A 19455-nucleotide genomic window follows, 5' to 3' on the forward strand; every position below is an offset into this window, starting at 1 on the left:
AGATGAGGGTTTCTACAAATCTGCAAAATCCAGAGCCCTGACATTTGTTATTGTACAGAAATATAGGGAAACTGACTCTGCACCTTAGGTACTTCAAATGGCTCAACAAGATGGACAAACTAAACTGAATCCAAGACTAGCTTTAACAAAACTGTTTTAAGGAAATACAATTTTCTGCATAGAACCACAAGGCACTTGTAATAACGATGGGAGTTTTCCTAACTAGGTCTGGGGGATTCTAATTTCCAAAATAAATGGAGAAAATAATTTTTAAATAGAAGCTTAATAAAAGTGGGGAAGTGAAAAAATATTCAAAATAACTTCAAAATAACTACAAGCAGAATCAAAACCAACCATCTCTCTTCCCTGGACCCTCAATATATTAACTGGCACAGGCAAAATTCACAGGTTTTATAAAATTCGCTTATTCAGCTGGTTTCAGCACTTGGGTATCAAAAATACAAATGTATTGTATTGTATGTAACGTACTGTACACACAAACAGTGTTACATATATCAACATTCAGGCATGCTTTTGTAAGCCACTAGCCAACAGCGAAAACCTGAAGAACTGAACTTTTGTAATTCACGAGGAACACCTATTTGCCAAGCTATAGAGGGTCCAGTTAGGTCAGATACAGATCCAAAGACATGAATGTTTGTCTATGGTCTAAACAAACTGTACTTCAGTTTCTTGGGTCTGGAAGAGAGATAGTTGTTCTCTTAATATCTGGGCCTACTGGCTTCTCCAGAACTGAGGAAATGCAGGTCTCCTTTGTTAAAAAAGAGAAAAGAAAGGAAAATGTCCTCCTCCAATTATACTGAGCACCCATAAAAGTTCAGCTCCAGTTCAAAATTTGACCCGAGGTGTCACCCAAACCATTCTGCTTATCACCGCAGGTCACAAGAATCAACTAAGCACAAACTTGATCTCACTCACCATAAATATCTTAGCTTTTGGGACTGCCAGGATCACACTGAATGACAAACACACAGAGATAAAAGACCTAGAGTCAACTATTCCCAGAAGTACATCTAGTACAATGCCAAGAAAACAGACATAAATTAAGGAAACTAAAGGAAAAAAGGAGACTGAGAGGAACTTGTCATATTCCATACAACTTACACACCATCTACTCAGGGCAGCATTCAGGATAGCTTTTAGACTCCCAAAATCTGCCCATGAACATTAGTTTAGTCTCCAACCCCCTACAACAATTCCCCCCCTTCCATTCTCTGCCTATTAGGAAAGGCTGAGAGAGCTGGAATTGCTTAGAGCTGAGAAGGCTCAGGGAGGATCTTATCAATGGGTATAAATACCCGATAGGAGGGGAGTAAAGAATACAGAGCCAGACTCTCCTCAGTGGTGCCCAGTTAAAGGACAAGAGGCAATGAGCACAAATAGAAATACAGGAAATTCCATTTAAACATAAGAAAAAACTTTTTTACTGTAAGGGAGTCAAACACTGGAACAGGTTGCCCAAAGAGGTTGTAGATTCTCCATCCTTAGAGATATTAAAAACCCAACTAGACAAGGTCCTGAGCAACTTGCTCTTGATGACCCTGCTTTGAACAGGGGAGTTGGTCTATTTGATCTCCAGAGGTCCTTTCCAATCTCCACTATTCCTTGATTCTGTAATTTTCTGAAATATTAAGTACCTTATTACATCCACCCTGACACAGCTTTCTCCTTGACCTTCCTTTTCTTTTGAAGCATTGCTGCCTACCATAACTTCAACAGAAAATTTATAACTTGCTGTTCAATGGCAGACTGACCTCCATTTTCAAAGCGTCTTCCCTAGCCTTCGCTGGCTGTCCTTCCCTCATGCTTTGCTGCATGGCTCCCTCATTTGCTCCATTAATAACTGAAACATCATTACCTCGGCTATATCTGATGGACAAAATAAATTTTGCGTTTGCCTAGCAAAACCCACTGCAGTTTAGATGACTTGCACACTCTCCTTGGTGTCCCACTCTACTCCCCAAAAGGGGTTCTCTTACAACCCGAACCTAGAGAGCTTACTTAGCTTAATCAGCTCTGAATACCTTTAATTTGCGCTGCATTGTTGGTCAGTCCCAAGTTGCCCATATTAGGTGGAGTTCAGCAAATCAGAACAACGTGCGAGTACTACAATCCCAATTTTATAAAAAATAATCCCCTAAACATTCTCAAGAACATGAGATATTGGCAGAAAGGGAGGAAATAGACTGCCATATTTTCTTATGCTCTCCTATCACCACTCAGTTGTGCTACATAAGAATGAAATATCCTACCAACTCGCTGCAGCTGAGCCCCTGACCCTCTAGCTGAAAAAAATCAAGTCAGAGAGGGATCCAAGTTCTCATTGCTTCTACAGATCCATTCAATATAAGGCTTAACCTGAACCAGCACAACACTGGGTGGTCAAGGTGATGCATACCTACCTCCTGATCCAGCAAACTGTTCTATGGTGGATATTATGCTCTGTTCAGTCCGTCACCTTGCAGTTTCTTTTATTTTAATAACAAATGGCTGAGACATGCACCCACCATTCTTTCAAGATGCGGGAACAACTCCCACTGACAAGATGATAGATTTTTATTTTAATAATAAACTCCGTGAAACAGGCTATTAAGAAAAAGAAACTAGCAAAATTCTAAGCTAGGGACACTGCAATTGTACTTTTCCCAGCCAACGCACTCTAGTTAGGACTGGAGCTGACGAAAAAAATTACCATGAAGATGCTGCTGACAGACTACCCCAATGTCTGTTCCACAGCAGAAACCTTCTCACTGAAGTGATCACCAAGCAGGATTCATACCTCCTAAACTGAGAAGCGTGCAAGGGCTAAGAACCAGCCATCAACATAATCTCACTTGTGCAAGGAGCAATATGGCACAACCTACTGTCTTGCCAGGATACCAAAGGGACTGATTCAGTGATGGGAAAAGGGAGATTAAGAGATTCTAGTCCTGCCTTATTAAAGCTATCTGATGTGGCAGATGCTTTGAGCAGGGGGGTGGGACTACATGATCTCCAGAGATCCCTTCCAATTGCAACTGATCTGCAGTCCAGATCACATGATGGAATATGCATGCACATGAACAGCTCCCTCCACCACCATGACAGCTGCTAGCCCTGCCCGTGGCAACACACTCCCAGCCATGCCAGAATGCCAAAGAGGCCCATTAAAACATCAAACTTCACTAAGAGGAAGAAACTAGGATGTGATAGAAAACATAGCCTTAGAAAGAAGATTTTTTTTTCAGATTTGCATCAGAAACCAGAACAGCAAGTGCAAGGGATTATAATGGTGCCTACACAGTAAAGAGAAGAGGTCTTTCTGTTCATTGCAAAGAAATTATCTATTTGGTGACAATGTCTTTACAGTTCTACAGTGCTTTTCTTTGCAAGAGATCATAATATATTTTACAAGATTGAAATGTCACAGCCATAAACTAAATATATTTAGGACACTGAAGTGCAGCCACCTTGGATTAAGCCTGCAATTTTATTGTGATGAGGGAGAAGGAAGTGGATTCTGTGGATAGTCTGTGCAATAGGACAATCTAGCACTGTATTTATGGGTCCTGTGTGAGCTTGGAGGAGGGTCTCAAGTGATTTGGAGAGATCTGTATGTCTAATTGACATGAATTTCCTACTCCACATAAGTTTGTTTCGTATTCTCTTTGGACTACAGGTGTTTTGATATGGGATTTAGAGCTTTAAATTAGAGGCAGTGGCAAGCAGATGATGCAACATGTGTATGGAGTGATAGGAGTTTCCCTGCTGCAGGAGTTTCCCTTCTCAGCATACTCACATGGGAAGACACTCCTCCTCTCCTAACTTTGCTCAGCTCTGTTTATTTTCACCTGAACATGGCAGTGACTCACCCAGAGCTTTAATAAGATTTAGAGATACAATTAAGCAATGATAGACCAGGAGAGAATACATAAAGTGATAGAACTTTGGACTTTCTCTTCTTTTCTAGATGACGGGAAAGCAGAGAGAGCCAGAACCAGGCTCCAGACAATAATTACATTGCTTGTGGAGACGTGCTCCCAGGTGTCTCACTGGAATAAAACATCTGATGCAACTGAAGAAAGGGAAGCCACCACATGAGGTTGACAAGGCCTTTCTAATGCAAAAATTCATACCTACGTCTCCAGAGGAGCCGCAAACAGCCATAAGCAGTGAACAGTTAGGAGCTACCCTTGCTGAGACAGCCTCTCAGCAAGGCTGATGGCCATTTGGGATGTCTTTATGACTACATGGACATAGATTAGTGATATCGCCTATTATTTCTTAAGCACACTCGGCATTCTCAGGACTGATCAAACAGGAAACATGGTGCCACCTTCCCATATTATCTCACCAGCTGAACTAGATGCTGATGAGATGCTGTTAATGCTGATGCAAAGCTTGGAACTCCATGAGATGAAACACAGGCAGCACCTAACCTGGAGTGCTGACTACCTGATCAAAATGGGCACAGAGACAGGATGTATTGGGAAACCCAGACAGAGGATTGGCTGGGATTGTTTGTGGGTTTTGTTACTTCAGCTCTGTCTAGATTACTTTACTGGGCCCACAGCTCTGGTGTCTAAGTACCTGACAAAGACACTGAGGCAGTTACTGGCATCTTGTGAGCACTGTGCATGAACTTTTAAGAGCAATTTGGAAGATAAAAGGTCTTTGGGTGTGGAGTGTTAGATAGGGAAGGAAGGCCAAGCAAGCAGGGAAGAGGAACGTGGCTGACCTCATCTACCTACAGCATCAGAGGGTTTCTAGGATCTAGTTCAGGATCAAGCGTACTGTTGCCTTCCATTCTTCAATGGCCATTTCACAAACAGTGAATATGAAAGACCTGACTCTGGGGCATTTGGAATGCAGGTTCACATTTTATGGCCTATGTTATCTCTGATTTAAAGGAAATACTTTGATTGAGAAAGGAGAGTTTTCCTGGAAGTGCACAGCTCAGGCTTCAAACAGGGAGATAGGTGATCATGCATGAGGCAAGTTGCTCGCCTAGACAGAGCTTGTGTTACTAACCTGAGCTAAACAGGAGTTGCAGGACTGGAAGGTCATCTGATACGGGGTAAAAAGCTGCTCTGAACAGAAGGTCAACTTACTTCAGATGTTTCTTGTGTAATCCATCACTTACAGGACCACCTCTAAGCAGATCAAATGTCCAGAGTACCTTTGTTATCCCTTATATTTAGAGCTGGTATGAGATGAGTGCTCCTCATCTAAAAAATGCTACATTTACATCTCAATAAAGAGTCACCATGGCAAGAGCCTATGTTTGTAAGCTAAGCCACAATGAAATCACAATTTCCAAAGCAAAAGGACATTACAGCTTCCCTTGAGAGAGCCCCATTTTCCACTCACCAAAACAAAACATCAAGCTTTGATTTCAAGCTACTTCCAAAGGCAGGTGCAAAAACAGGGTCAAGCTGTGCACAGAGTGCAATGCTACAGAAACACAGCTACAGGTTTTCAGTGGACCAAACCTTGCATCAGTAACTCCAATGCACGCTCTTTAGATGCTGTTTGTGTGCTGCAGTACTGCCAGTCAATTTTGACTACTTTAAAAGCACACGCATTTTTAAGGGTATCTTCTAATGGGGAAAAAAGTGTTTAAAAGGAACTAGCACACAACTTTCTATGTGACACATCCTGGCCGCTGACAGTCACCACGCATGCCCCCAGCACCGTCCCTCCTGCTTCAATACAGTCCTGGACTTGCACCTCTCTTTGAGGAAGCCTGAAAGCACATGGAGGAGAACCCAGTCTCACACACTCTCTTGGCTTTCAAAGAGCAAGAACAGACCCTGCTTTAACATCCATTTTTCCTCCATTCCCTGTTGCTTCCTACCTCTCCTCCTTACCACGGCATTTTGCCTTTCTGAAAGGCCTCTATTCCCAGGCTATGCTCCCTGACTCTTCAGGGACCAGCTCCCTCAGGTGGAGCTAACTGAATAGGGACAGCAGAGCCCTAGCTTCTGACCTTTTTACCATCAGGCTCTCTCTTAAGCCTGCAGCCATACTCAACTTAATGCTTCAAATAATGCATTAAGTAGATGTAGGAGTAGTGTACACACCTGTCTGCTCACAGACACGTGAAAAGATTTGGTGGAGAGAAGTTTATTCTGAGGTCTCTGTGATTATATCTTCACTGCAACCCCAAGGCGTGATTGCAGCTCACACACAAATCCCTAAGCTTCAAACAGGCTGGCTTCAGCTCAGACACCCACTAGCTATTAAACACAGGTTTCACAGTTTGGACCCTAATTAAATGCCTACTTGCTGAAAACCCAGGCGGTAGCCTTGATGCTATTTGTACCTCAAGACAAATTCCCACTGCTACCACAACTAGCTAGACTAGAACTAAAGTGTAGTACAACCTTTTTTTGATGGCCAGGTAAACATTCCCTGTCTTATATGTAAAAAGAGGCAATCCTGCTCTTTATGTATTGCTAAATGAGTGGTGATATCTTGCTTGAAAAGGTTGACTTCTCAACCTTTCAAGTAGCTTCCTTAATGTACACAGACTTTCCTTCTGCAAAACTAATTTCTACTGTTGCATGATATGACAATGCACACTGATGAAATAGTCTGCTTTGGTTTTGAAATAGCGTTGCAAGACTAAAAAGAATACAGCAGCTAGAGAAATCAAAACAAGGATTTCCAAAGATCTGCTCACAATGGCATGCAAGACACTTCCGACCTAGAAAGCATTGAAAAGAAACACTTCATGAACTCTGTTCACTGCCAACACCCACTGTGGCATGACTAGAAAGGGGTTTCCCTGAGTAATAAAGAGCAGCACTGTGCAGAGACAAATCCAGCACAGCAGTTCAAGCCAAAGATCAGAATGAGCCAGGGTTCCAGGGCCCGGTATTGCGATCATCCACAGGCCATAAAACAGCCACATGTAAGTGGCTACCACAACCCCAGAGTAAGTTCAAAGCCTTCACAGACATGGATAGCCTCAGAGACAGGAGAGGGCTCCCACTGTCTGCTCATACTGAAAGGTGTCTGGGTGAAGGCTCATTTCGGAGAGTTATGTTTGAAATGGAGTTCAAAACCGTAAGGATATACACCTGTAGTTCTGACACTGAACAGGACTTGCTATTTAGCTTCAGCAGCTTTTTCTGGGGGCTTTCAGTATGATAGGTGCTATATACTCTGCTAAGCACATTATAGCTTTGGGGAAAAAAACAAAACAAAAGTTTTTGTCTGCTTTGCAGTGATGTACCTATTCTGAATAGACAAACACTGGTATCCTCAGAGGCTTGCACCACCTGTCACACCCACTTTTTCCATTCAATATTTTTATCATTATTGCAATATCAGCAAGGAAGTATCTGAGCTATTCATTCATTCCCAAAGGTGTCTGGCTTACTGGCATGGTATGTAACACTTAATTAAGCATCAGGGGAAAAAAAAAGGTGTGTGGGGGACACAATTAGTCAGGCACTGGGAGAAGAAAAGACATGAAAAAACCAACAAAAACACTTCTCCTCCTTTCTCTGGCAGGAGCAAGGTAGTAATAAATGATGGCTCACCTAACATTACTCCATTGTAACGTTGCATGCAAAAGCTTAGCACAAAATTGCTTGCAAGAGTGGGAGGGGACAAAAGAAAGTTCATCAGTTATAGAATCGATTCATGCAAGGCATCATTAACACAGGGTCAGGGTGTCTAGGGAAGGTAGCACAGGACAGCTCACTCCACTCAGATTAAAAAAATCAAAACAAAAGCAGGAATTTGAATACAACTCTGGCTGCCAAATGCTGGGTGCCTCAGTGGCAAAACCACACCCTAATCAAATCTCTCATCTCCCTAATTACAGTGTATGCCTGTTCCCAGGAGTACAGCTGGGAAGGAAACCCTCATCAAATGAGGAATGTGGGATATGCAGGCAAAATGAGCCCAAAGAGCTTAAATAAATTCCAAAACACTGAAGAATTTCTGCTCATGATCCAGCACATTAACAGCTCCCACTAGGAAAACTCTAAAGTGGGGTGGGTCAAGTTTGAGACTAAATTCACTGTGTCATTTTGCTATCCTTTCCAAACTTGCCATACAGCTCCCTACAAACTGATCCTTAATTTCACCCCTACCTCCTCCTGCCACTTTGAGACTCCTGCCTCAGTCCATCTTAACTAGCCTTGCAATTCCCACAAGCCAAAGACAGACTTCAGTTAGATAAATGAATTGATTTGGCTACAAGGACAGGCTAAGATGAATTGGCACCTAGACTGGACTTAAAAACAGACTTGTTCTTTGAGACTTGGAAAGGTTCCTTATGCAGGAATGCTGAAAATCAGAACTTGGTACTACTTTAAACAATAAGCAGAAATATAAGTAATAGCCAAGATTTATATTAGTTATCTGAAACGACAGGAGTCATTAACAACTTGCAGATAGAGTTGCCAGATCTTCTTCCCATACCTAACCTCTTTACCTCAGACTCAGTCTAGACCCTCTTTCTAGCTTTTTAAATAGAAAATGAAGCGCAGAGAAAGAAACGGAATCTTTACTGAGGGAAAAGACCACTCCTCTGACATTTCAGATCTAATCAGAAACCTTAACAGATTTCCAGATCAAACAGTAGAGTCTTAGAAAATAAGAACATTATTGTTCCACTTTTCAGTTCTTTGAAAATTCAAAGACTCCTCTTTCATACTCTCCTTATGCATGTGGAAGGAAGAGGACCTGCCACCAAGAGCTCTAGCTGTCTGCTGGCTGGCTTTCTGATCTTTGCAGAAGACTAGCAAGTCTGGCTAACTCATGCAGTGAAGCATATCTCAGAGCCTTTGTGCATGAACTAATTAAAATAAACAAAAACAGCACAGATAATGATAGAGCAAATCAAGTGCATATGAATTCAGCCAGTGACTCACCACTCCCTTGTTTTCCTTATTGGAAAACTTGGCATATCACAGCGCTGGAGCGACAATGAGTCAGGAAACCAGCATGAGCCACAAATGACAAGGAAATGCACATAAACGTTTACCAAATCTCTTTCTGGAGAGATTTTAGAGATTTTTGCTGGCTTTGGAGGCATGTGGCTATAGATTTCACAGGTCTAAGCTCACTGTCCTCTGACTGGATAAAATCAATGAAGCAAACAGTCATCTACAAGTTCTTCAGGAGACAATACTTAACAATTAGGCTCACTTTCTCAGAATCAATTTGATGCCTTCGCTCTCACGTTTTCTTACTTATGTTTTAACTAAATACGTTTAAGTCATATTACTATATCTTATCAAATACCTTTGATCATTTAGCTAGTAAGTAGGTGAATATTACTGATTTGGAACCAGCCCAAGTACCTGCTAATATTTTAACAGCAGTAACGTAAGAGCTAATAGCATATACAATGCGAGTATAATCGTTCTCAACCTAATTCTATGCAAGCACAATCTACAACCGGCCACTTTGTTGCCTGCCTCATTCACACAGATTACGAGAACTTCCACTGTCACCTTATCTTCTGACATAGCCCCAACCAGACTCAAGGTTTACAGGCCGGGTGGAAAGAGGTAGTGCACCAGATAGCCTGTGCTATCATATATACCTTCTCTGGACTACCAGTTATTTCTCTGGGGCTGTCAATACATCACATTTTACTATCATAAAACTCAATTCAAAATGTTAAATTAAAAAAGTTATTTGGAAAGAAATAACAAATATCCTTTTTGTTATTTTTTTTTTTAATTTCTGCTGAGACAATTGAAGGTACTGAAGGCTGAGGAAAGAAAGCCTCCACGATCTCCAATGACATTGATTTGAGCGAGTGAGGGTTTTTTACCTGCTCCCTCCCCCTTTTATAGGGGCACACACTTTTGTGGAACAGAAAAGACAACTAAGATATGGGTGAGCGTGTAGGATAATTGGCGACTGATGATTTACAGCAGATGACAGCTAATTTCTCCAGTTAAGGAGATTTCTATCAAATCTGTACAAAAATGCATACAGATTGAACATGCTTCCAAATGACTGCTTCTTATTTGCATTTTGCTTTTGCTTAGCAATGCCTCACAGCTATTTTGGAACATCACAAGCTGTCTCTAAGCATGCTGTTATGTTCATATGTAATTGTATGGGGCTTTCTAGCCTCTTTACTAGCAAGAGTGTTTTATAAAATGCAAGGGAAATTCTGGACACAGAGGTATCCTGTACAAAACGGCCTGCAGAAGAACAAGCAGCTAGATGTTAAAGGAGCCAAGCATAGAAGGTCAGACAAATTCCAGGCAAGTTTCTGCTGTGCTGAACTGCCACTCTTTCTCAGTCAAAGCACAGCACATCTACTGTCATGGTCCTACCCAAGAGACAGTCCCTTCCTCCCTCCCGTTCTTGTATTCACTCAGAGAACTCTCCCACCACAGGTGCATTGATCTGCACAAGACTCCTACTACATGGTGTGCTCATGTATCATGCATCATGTAAATAATCAAAGGTCCTGTTTAGAGGAGATCTTTTGACGTCCTCACGTGACCTGAGGGAGGCATTTTTCCTGCAGCTGAGGCTTGAGGATATATTACTACACACTGCCAAAGTAGACTCCTAGAACCCTCTTGTGTTTTCTTCCAAAGCTACTTAAAGTAGGCACCATAGTCCTCAGCATATCAGTTCTAATCACATGTATTTTCTGATCGAAAAGCCCTTCCATCATTGCCCACTTCAGCATTTCTTATTGACTGAAAATCTCTTCTCCCGAGAACAAAGGAACATGACACTTCTCTATGCATGCACATGCACCCACACACAAGCGTGCGCATGCATCTCCCACAGAAATGCATTGAGTAGTTGTCAGTGTTTCATTCTAGGTCCTGGTCACTCTGTAGTAGGAAATGATCAAGCATGGTGCACCACTATCAAAGGGCCAAGTTAGTTACTCCAAGTAGCATGCCTTCAAATTCACCTAGCTGACAAGGCAAGTAGCTTTGCATACTTAATTAGTAAGGCACAAAGGTATTAAGAGAAGACCTGTGTAGGACCCACAAAGCTTGTTAAGGTCTTCAGGGTTTACACATGGCACTATTAGGCAAAAGTCAGAAGAAATCGGCCCTGGAGTTATCACAAGAGGTATTTAAATGCATCAGTTTAGCTTCTTAAAATGACCTATTAAAGCTTTTAGTGTGTTCTACAATAGCTCTATTGCTGAAAAGCAGTAAAATCTGTATACGCACTCATGCAGATACAAGGTTGTGTGTGCTTGGCAGGTAGGGCTTCCCTGTAATCGGTTCATTGGTGCATCACGCTACTGCAGTGATACCAGAAAATCCTTGTAGCACAGACTGGGCTTGTCTCAGTATTTTATTCAGTGTGATTTGTAGCAATTTCTGAAGCTAAAAAAGCTTCCATAGCTTACCTCCCCGCCCCTTCACCTACCTGCATTGCCATCAGGACCACTATCAGAACAGCTGTGTTAACAGGACAGCAATGCACAACTCTAAATGACGTACTCATGTTGTTAAGACTTGAATTTAACTCAGGCCAAAGAAACAGGTCTGCTCTGTTCCCAACCCTGACACTATATCACTATGTAACCTTAGGTAAGTTATATGACCACACAATATGTCAGAGTCCACATTAGTCAAATAAAGATAATAACAATAATAATGTGACACAGATATAGTAGGGCTTGCTTATTATGTGCTTGTGAAGTGCTTAGAAGATCCCCAGATGAAAGGCAATTTAAGAGGAAGAAGATTAATTATAAGACATGTGCATCCCAAATAAAACACAGACAGGAACATTTTTGTTGTTGCTGTTATTAGGAGATAGACTCTCTCTGATTTAGGGCAGCCTTTATCTTTCATGTTGGTAGAACAGACCCATTTTAAACACTTTCCATGTTCAAACTTTTTTTGTAGATTCTGGATAGGTGATAAGGCTGCTGAGCCTCTGCCATTGCATACATAAAGGACCTTTGATCAAAGATCTGATTTCATAGTAATTGGCATCTGTGATATGACAAAGCTGACAGGCCTGCCCCTGTTTTAACTATTGCAAGGCAAAACAGGGAATCAAAAATTCACTGCTGCTCTGAAGCAGAGACCAGGATTGAAGGAGGGATTCCTATGTATAAACACACCACAGTGAGGACAGTCACTAGTGAGCAGTGCTGCAAGGAGATTATATTAAAAAGCACTTGGGAACTTAACAACAGACTTGCGCGAATGGGAACATCTTTGCTACAGTGCTTTTTATCTAACAAATACTAAGCACTTATCAATTAAGTTACCTGTTTTGCAAATGGGGGAAAGGGGCACACAGATGAAGCAACACATCTGAAGTCTCACATAATTGAACCCCCCCAGCCCAGAAGAGAGACTCAAGCTGTCTACCTTTTCCCTAAGCCTCAATCCAGACTGCTATCCACTAGTGTACACTTCCAGCCTTGAGAAAGATGAGCCCTAGTTCTCCCTGCAGCATGCTGAGACAGAACCAACTGCTAGATGCTGCCACACTTCCATTCCACATCATTCAGTGACCGATACACTTTTAACTCTGTGAGATGAATTTCAAAGTGATATAGAATTCCATAAACTATCCCTTGGAGCACTCAATTTTTTTAAATAGATTAGAAAAGGAATCTGGAAAAAATAATAATTATACATTCTCTTCAGGACACAGAGAAATCTTCCCTTTAACTTGCACAGAAAGTTTTTTGTTTAGAAAAAAAATAGGTCAGTATTAAACCCTCCATTTCTCAAGAGTCAAATTGCTGTCAGAAAGTCACCTACTCTTTAATTTATGATAATTAACAGAGCAAGAGGAGAAAAAAAAAAAAAAAAGGACATAGCTTTTACTTGCTCCAGGTGGCACTGAAATACAGCTAGCCAAGAGAGAGTTTGGGTTTTACCTCCCAACTATACATAAACAGCAAAGGGCTCACATTTGTTAAGCCTCTGCTCTTGAAATGTGCATTAATTCCTTAACGATAGGTGCATCTCAGGGTCAGGACAGCTACCAAAAAAATCAAGAGTCACCTCAGCGATAGCACATAGCTCAGAAGCTCAGATCTTTTTCAAAGAATGGCTTAGTGAGGTCCCATGAGCCAGTTCTCCCAGCAAGTTCATAGCAAAAAGTTTCATAGCAAAAAGTTGTTTCCCAGAAGCAGAACTAATAATGCTTGTTTTCCTATGGCTTTGTGTCTTCTCAAGATTGCGTTCTCCAAGCTTTTTCAGATAGATATTGGTAGATATTCAAAACCTCTTTTGCCCCTGTGGATTCTTTCGAATGTAAAAAAACTTTAAGCTCATGTTACAAGGATTCGCTCGTTTCCCTGGCTCCAGATTTTCATGAAACTCCTAGAAGCTTTATGTCTTTGAGAACTATTCTTCTGCAAATGTGGCTAAAATTAGCCAACTGATTAAAACACTAAGGGAAGAGGGGAATAAGGAATAACCTGCAAAGAAACTGACTCAAAAAGATATTCCCATTTTAAAAGAAACTGCTTCATTGCAGCTCATTTCATTTACTGGATTTGTTGAAGTTGCTTATTTTGTCACACCAGTCACTTTCTTCTCCAAAAGTGACTTTCTATTTTCAAAATGACTATATGCATTATACATCTGAAGTCAGCTATAGTGAATTTCCTTCTCTATATACAAGCAAATCAGCAGTTACTACATCATTATATCTATAAATGTAGAGATGCGTGCATTATTCTGTGTCAGGTACAGTTCTCATGTCCGTTAGTCAGTGCTATCAGCCTTCTGGTAAGGTAAGACAGCAAACAGCTTAGGGAAATGATGTACAGGAGTTACAGGTGAAAACTGGACCGTGCAAAATTTCTTGCAATGTTGTTTAATAACCTGAAGTTTCATAGCAGGTCAATAATTCATCAGTTTCAGGAGAGACTATATTTAACTCTCATTCCTTGCCTCAGGATGTTTTCACGAGTGAATTGGAAAACTGTCAGATCTTCAGAGATAATCAAGGTTGGGCACAGGCGCTGAACATAAGGCATTATAAAAAAAAAAAAAAAAGCAGTACTCATCTACTCATCTTTCCCTCCCTACCCACACCTTACATTTGCACAGCCTCCAAATACTGATGTATTATTGCGTAATAACACAATAATAATAATGTCCAAGCAGTATAAACAATAACAACAATAATGTCTAAACAGCTGAAGGGATGGAGACACGATGAGAATACTTAACCACCAAACTTGTGCAGAACATAAAAGCAGAGTTCCTTTTAAAGAAATGGTCTGTGGGGGTCCTGTGAGAATGCTCGCTCACTGAATTGACAAGAAAATATAATTTAGCTTAAAAGGCAACCGAGACCTCAGTCTGAACAATTTTTTGTTCTTCTGAACAATTCCATGCTCTTTGGCACTGCACTTCAATCACTGGTATTAAAGGTTCTTCTTTTAGGACACATGTCAATCCTTTTGATCATTTATTCTTGATTTAGAAATTGAGCATAAGATAAAGCATCTCTGTTTTATGTCCATTAGAACACTGCATAATATAGAGGAGATGAAATGAAAAAGCAGCGCATGTCTTTGAGGCAAAGGAACAAATATGTCTTGCTTGCTTAGTGCCCCCTGATTATTGAGAGTAATTCAGAAAAGTATTCCAAAGGGCCTGTGTGGTCAGCAAATTTAGAGCAAGTGAAGGTTCAGGAAGTAATGCAAATTCTGAGCACAAAAATCAGTGCTCTGAGATTAAGTGATTCGCAGATAAAAGCAGCTCCTTGTAAAGCATTCCACTGTGGGAGAACACATACTGCAAGGTGAAGAGCAGACTTGAGGTCTATCTTAAGTGTGCCATGCCCCAACGCCTTTATTTCTTCTATTCATGACATTGGCTGGAATCATGCTGGACTCCAAGTACCCACATGGTGCTTAAGATTCTTGCGGGGAAACTGGGCTGTGCAGCACCTGCTGATGGCTGCGCCTATGCCAGTCCCTCAACACTGAGCCAACAAAATTTTCATCTGGATGGAAGCACAGAACATGTCACAGCATAGATACATACAGTCCACCACTGAACATCTGTTGGCACACATGGATGGTAGGTAAACCTGGACCAGCAAGGACCTGACGAGATAGATGTTCCAGTTACCACAACAAAAAGAACGACCTTATTTTTAAGCAGGCAAATGCCAAGCTAGTGAGAGTGCTTTCAAGTCAGTCCCAATGTCACCCAAATACCAACAGATAGCTCTGAGCAGGTCCAAACAGGCACACCAGGTTTTCTGGGTGTTCACCAAGGCAGTTGCAGTATTCCTCACCAGCTTCCACACTGGAACAGTTTTCCGATGGTGTCCCAGAAGTCATTTACTCTGTAAGTTGATCCTCACAAAAGTATTGTGGATGTTAGAAATGAAAACAGGAGAAAGTTAATCTTTCCATTAACACAGAAAGATGCAATTCATGACCCATAGAAAATAAATGGGTCATAGCACTGTTCTAATTCCAATCTGCAATTATACTTTCAGTCAGAGGTTTTTAAAGCTGCACTGAAAATATGGCATCCAATTGCCTAATTTATTGTTATTTTAAACAGGTATTGTATGATTGTATGCCTAAATACCCTAGGTAGATTGTGTCTCAGCTCAAGTGTTTTGCTACAGCTAATTTCCACCCCTCCCCTTTATTTTTTAATCAAATTGTCATGTCAGTAGCAACAAGTGTAAAGGAATCAAGCAAAAAAAAATCTCATCTATACTGTCCAATTTCTTCTTATATTTTTGGCAAATCTGAAGAGATTTGTGCGCAGTGGCAAAGCTGTGAACTCACTGAGCCCTGCCTGGCTTGGCATTACTCATACTTTCCTGAAGTGAAAGCAGAAGTGAGGAAGGCCCAAATATGAGCAGTTTGGGAAGGCAAACAAACCAGTCATCTTTCTTTATCAGTCATGCCTTTCCCAGAATATGAAAAACTACTCTACATGCTGCTTCTGCTCCTTGTGTTGGCCACCTGTTCATTACAACAATGGTAAGTAGTAATGAACAAAAGTCATAACTAGATCACCTTGAAACTCTTGCTCATACTTCATCAGCCTATTGCCGTCACCATTAACTAAACTTTATAACCATCAAAAATGTGCAGAAAATTAGAAGTTATTGAGGGCCAAATCACCTGTGCTAATGCATACATACACCAAGAACATGTATCTGCCTAGGAAATATGTATTATCACCTAGCTTGAAATACTCCAAGCATGCTTAGAAGGCATCCGGTGATTCTCAGGGAAACTGATGCAATTTTGAGGAACCATCACAGAGCTAGTGTTCTTTAAAAGTTCGATGGAGAAGAAAAAAAAGTAGAAGTGCCTATCATGCATCTGCTGCTTTTTAATACCTCTACCACAATGCTGCAATGTCATATGGAAATCTAAGACATTTAGCAAATACATGGAAAATTAACCTCCTTGTAATATCTGATATCACTGCTAGTAGCCAGAAGGATCATCCTTGTCCACTTGTTCACTATGGAAATTGAAATGGGAAAAGATTTACCATCTGTCCTTTTCTCAAGGCACTATTTTAGCCAAGAGAGATTTCTAATTGAAAGTATTCTCAAATCCTAAAATGCTAGACTTGCTAAGACTGTAACACACTAAGTATTCAGAACAAATTGTTCCCCAAATCACTTTAACTTTTTTTTCTGCAGCTGCTAAAATACCCGGACCACTCCTCCCTCAATTAAGAAATCTGGCTTTCGTGCCAACTCATACTCCCATGCATTGGATTTGATTTTGCTTTCTTCTCCTGATCATATTGCTCACACTCTGCGATGATACTTCTACTCTGGGGAAATCAAAACTGCTTACTCTATGCACCCCTAAACTGAAACCAAATACAGTGATTCTTCCTTCTCTATTGAGAAACAAGAGTCAGCACTTTACCTTTTATGTAACTGTATGTAAATAGTCACATAACACTATCCGGTCTTGAACTGACAACTTTGAATTTCTTTCTTAGCTGTATACCTATCAACTGTCCACTACAAGTAAGGTGAAATACAACTTTGGAGAACAACATTGGCAAGGCATCCTAGACCAGGAGAAATCTCTTACAAATACTTTTAAATCATCTAAATCAGAGAATCATCAGATAAATAATCTAATCAGAGAAAACCATTAATTCATTTCCTTGGGGGGGGGGGGGGGGCTCCCTTTGGATGCTCCAAAGGCCCTGAGGGGAGCTGTAGCTATTCAGAGGTAACAGAAGATGGCCAGCAGGTGTTAGAAACGACAAGGACATTTGCCAAATGCAGACATACTCCATCTTTCTCCTGCCTTCTCCCTTTTTGCATAATTTCCTAGTTTTATATTATTATTAATGCCACTTTACTGGGGTGGGGAGAAGGAATATCCACCTCAGGCAACCCACCCTAGGATACCGCAAAGGGAAAAGACAGCATAAAACAACCACAGACATAAGGATCCTGCTGTGTGCTGTAGGCATAATCTATTCAGCTAAATTGTACAATAGAGAAGTGGAGAAAAACTGCAGAAATTGCTTTGAAAACAAAACCAAAAATGTTTTCCTAGAGCCATCATCAGGTTTGCTTGTCAGCTCAGATGCCTTATTTTGTGCTCTATTCAAATGCAAAGAAAATGTTTGAAGAAAATTGCTAGCTAGGATATTTACACCCTTCCACATGCAGCTGGAGTGAGATTTCTGCTTTAGTGGAGCAACAGTAACAAGAAAATAGTCCAAAACTAACAACAGTCATACTACAAGAACTACTTAAACATATTTGCAAGAGTCTTCCTGACTTTCTTTTACAGACTCTCTTATGGACCTTAATGTTATGCTTATATGTCTTCAAGTATTTATTTTTACAGCACGTTTTAGGGAAACGGTTGAGGATCAAGCTTACAGTCTCGAAAAAAGGACTAAATGAAGGAGGTTAATGAAGGTAGATAAAGTCATGAGAAGCCTTCTGCCCACTTTACCAAGGAAAGAGGAAGCTCAACAGAAAGGCACTGGTAAAACTCTTTTTGGGGACACCATCAGATATTTGTCTTGTTTTAGCTTCCCATCTGATAACACCATATAGTCTACCTCATGCTGTGGCATTTTAAAGAAACACTTACAGAGCCGCTCTTAACTTTAAGAAGTAGGGTTTAAGAATTGCCATCTTCTATGAGTTTGTTTACCCTTGTGGTATTTGTCGCTCTCCTTAAAACAGTGACTGTTACTGTAGTTACTCAATTCTCTAAACTAAACTCTTTAAAATCTCATGCTTATGAAGAAAATCCTGAAAACAGAAACAACTCTGAGCCCCAAATATACCTAAATCACACCTCAATGTACTTATTTCTAGATTTCATGGCAAATGGAAAGGCCTGCTCACCATGTTGCCACAGTTGTAGCAATTATCTGTAGTGCATAAGTTTCTAATAGGTCCCATCAGAAACCTTATTTTTACAAGCAGAACAATGATGGTTCCTAATGCAAAGAGCTTGCACAGACATAAGACAACAAAGTCACTGGTTGATATAGAGACAAATGAAGAGAGAATTCAAGAAAACAAAACATCACTTCTGTCATTCTGACAGGTACTCTGACCAACACGACAGTCTCTTTTTCACTTAACTGATGTTAAACAAGCCCTGCTATTGTAAAGCTAGAAGAAAATAAAATGTTGGCCTTTTCCTTTACTCCCAAAATACTACTGGCTATTGGGCCTGTTAAAGGATAATTATTTGTCTGTTTACCCTGGTTTACCTTTCCTATTTAACCAGCAAGGTGTCCCTGTCCTGCTTCTTCCCACCTGCCCACCCTGGCTCTTTCCCACTTGCTCCAGCTCCCTCAGCCAACTGCCAAAGCAATCACCTGCATGGCCGTGGCCTGAGGGAGCAAAAACATCTGGAATAGAGAGAGGGGGAAAATAATGTGCATTTTTGTTTTACTTTCCTCTCCTCGAAGAAAACAATAACTAGTTTTCCTTAGAAGAAAAAATTAACAATGCTACTGCCTACAAATATTCAAGTCAACCTTCAGAAATGACCAAGCACGTTATTTCAGTAGAGGCAGGTCTAAACACTAGTCTCCATTGGCCCAGCTAGTTAGGGACTCATCCCTGAGCCTCCTAAAGTGCTTCAAGTTACATCGATTTCCTCTCCAAGTCCTTCCTAAGGAGTGATATGCTCTGAATTACATCATTAATTTCTGTCAAAGTACAGACATTTAAATGTCATCCATCATCAAATTTTTCCTTAAAAGCCCTACCCTGCCTTTTCTTCTCTCTCTCTCTTCAAGTACATTGCAGGGAAAGCTTCATGTTTTAATACACACTGACATCAGCTGCAAACAAGAGGTGCAAGAGGAAATTAGGTATGCAACTCATTAACAGATTAACTGCACATTCATTTGCAGGAGCACAGCACTTCACCATACTGGAAGCCACTTGCCAAACAGCAGGCAGCTAGGGGAGCATCAGCGTTTTTGTGGCAGTTTGAAAACAACCAGGGCAGGTAGATGACAA

At 40.8% G+C, this 19455-nt stretch overlaps 1 protein-coding gene across 5 annotated transcripts in view; it reads right to left on the reverse strand.

Annotated features, from left to right (window-relative positions):
• The window catches only part of LOC104146252 (SPNS lysolipid transporter 2, sphingosine-1-phosphate), a 143471-nt gene that overhangs the window by 107344 nt on the left and 16672 nt on the right, over positions 1-19455 (reverse strand). The gene's annotated exons all lie outside the window — the stretch shown is intronic.

Source organism: Struthio camelus, chromosome 16 (assembly GCF_040807025.1).
Source record: "Struthio camelus isolate bStrCam1 chromosome 16, bStrCam1.hap1, whole genome shotgun sequence".
NCBI lineage: Eukaryota > Metazoa > Chordata > Aves > Struthioniformes > Struthionidae > Struthio > Struthio camelus.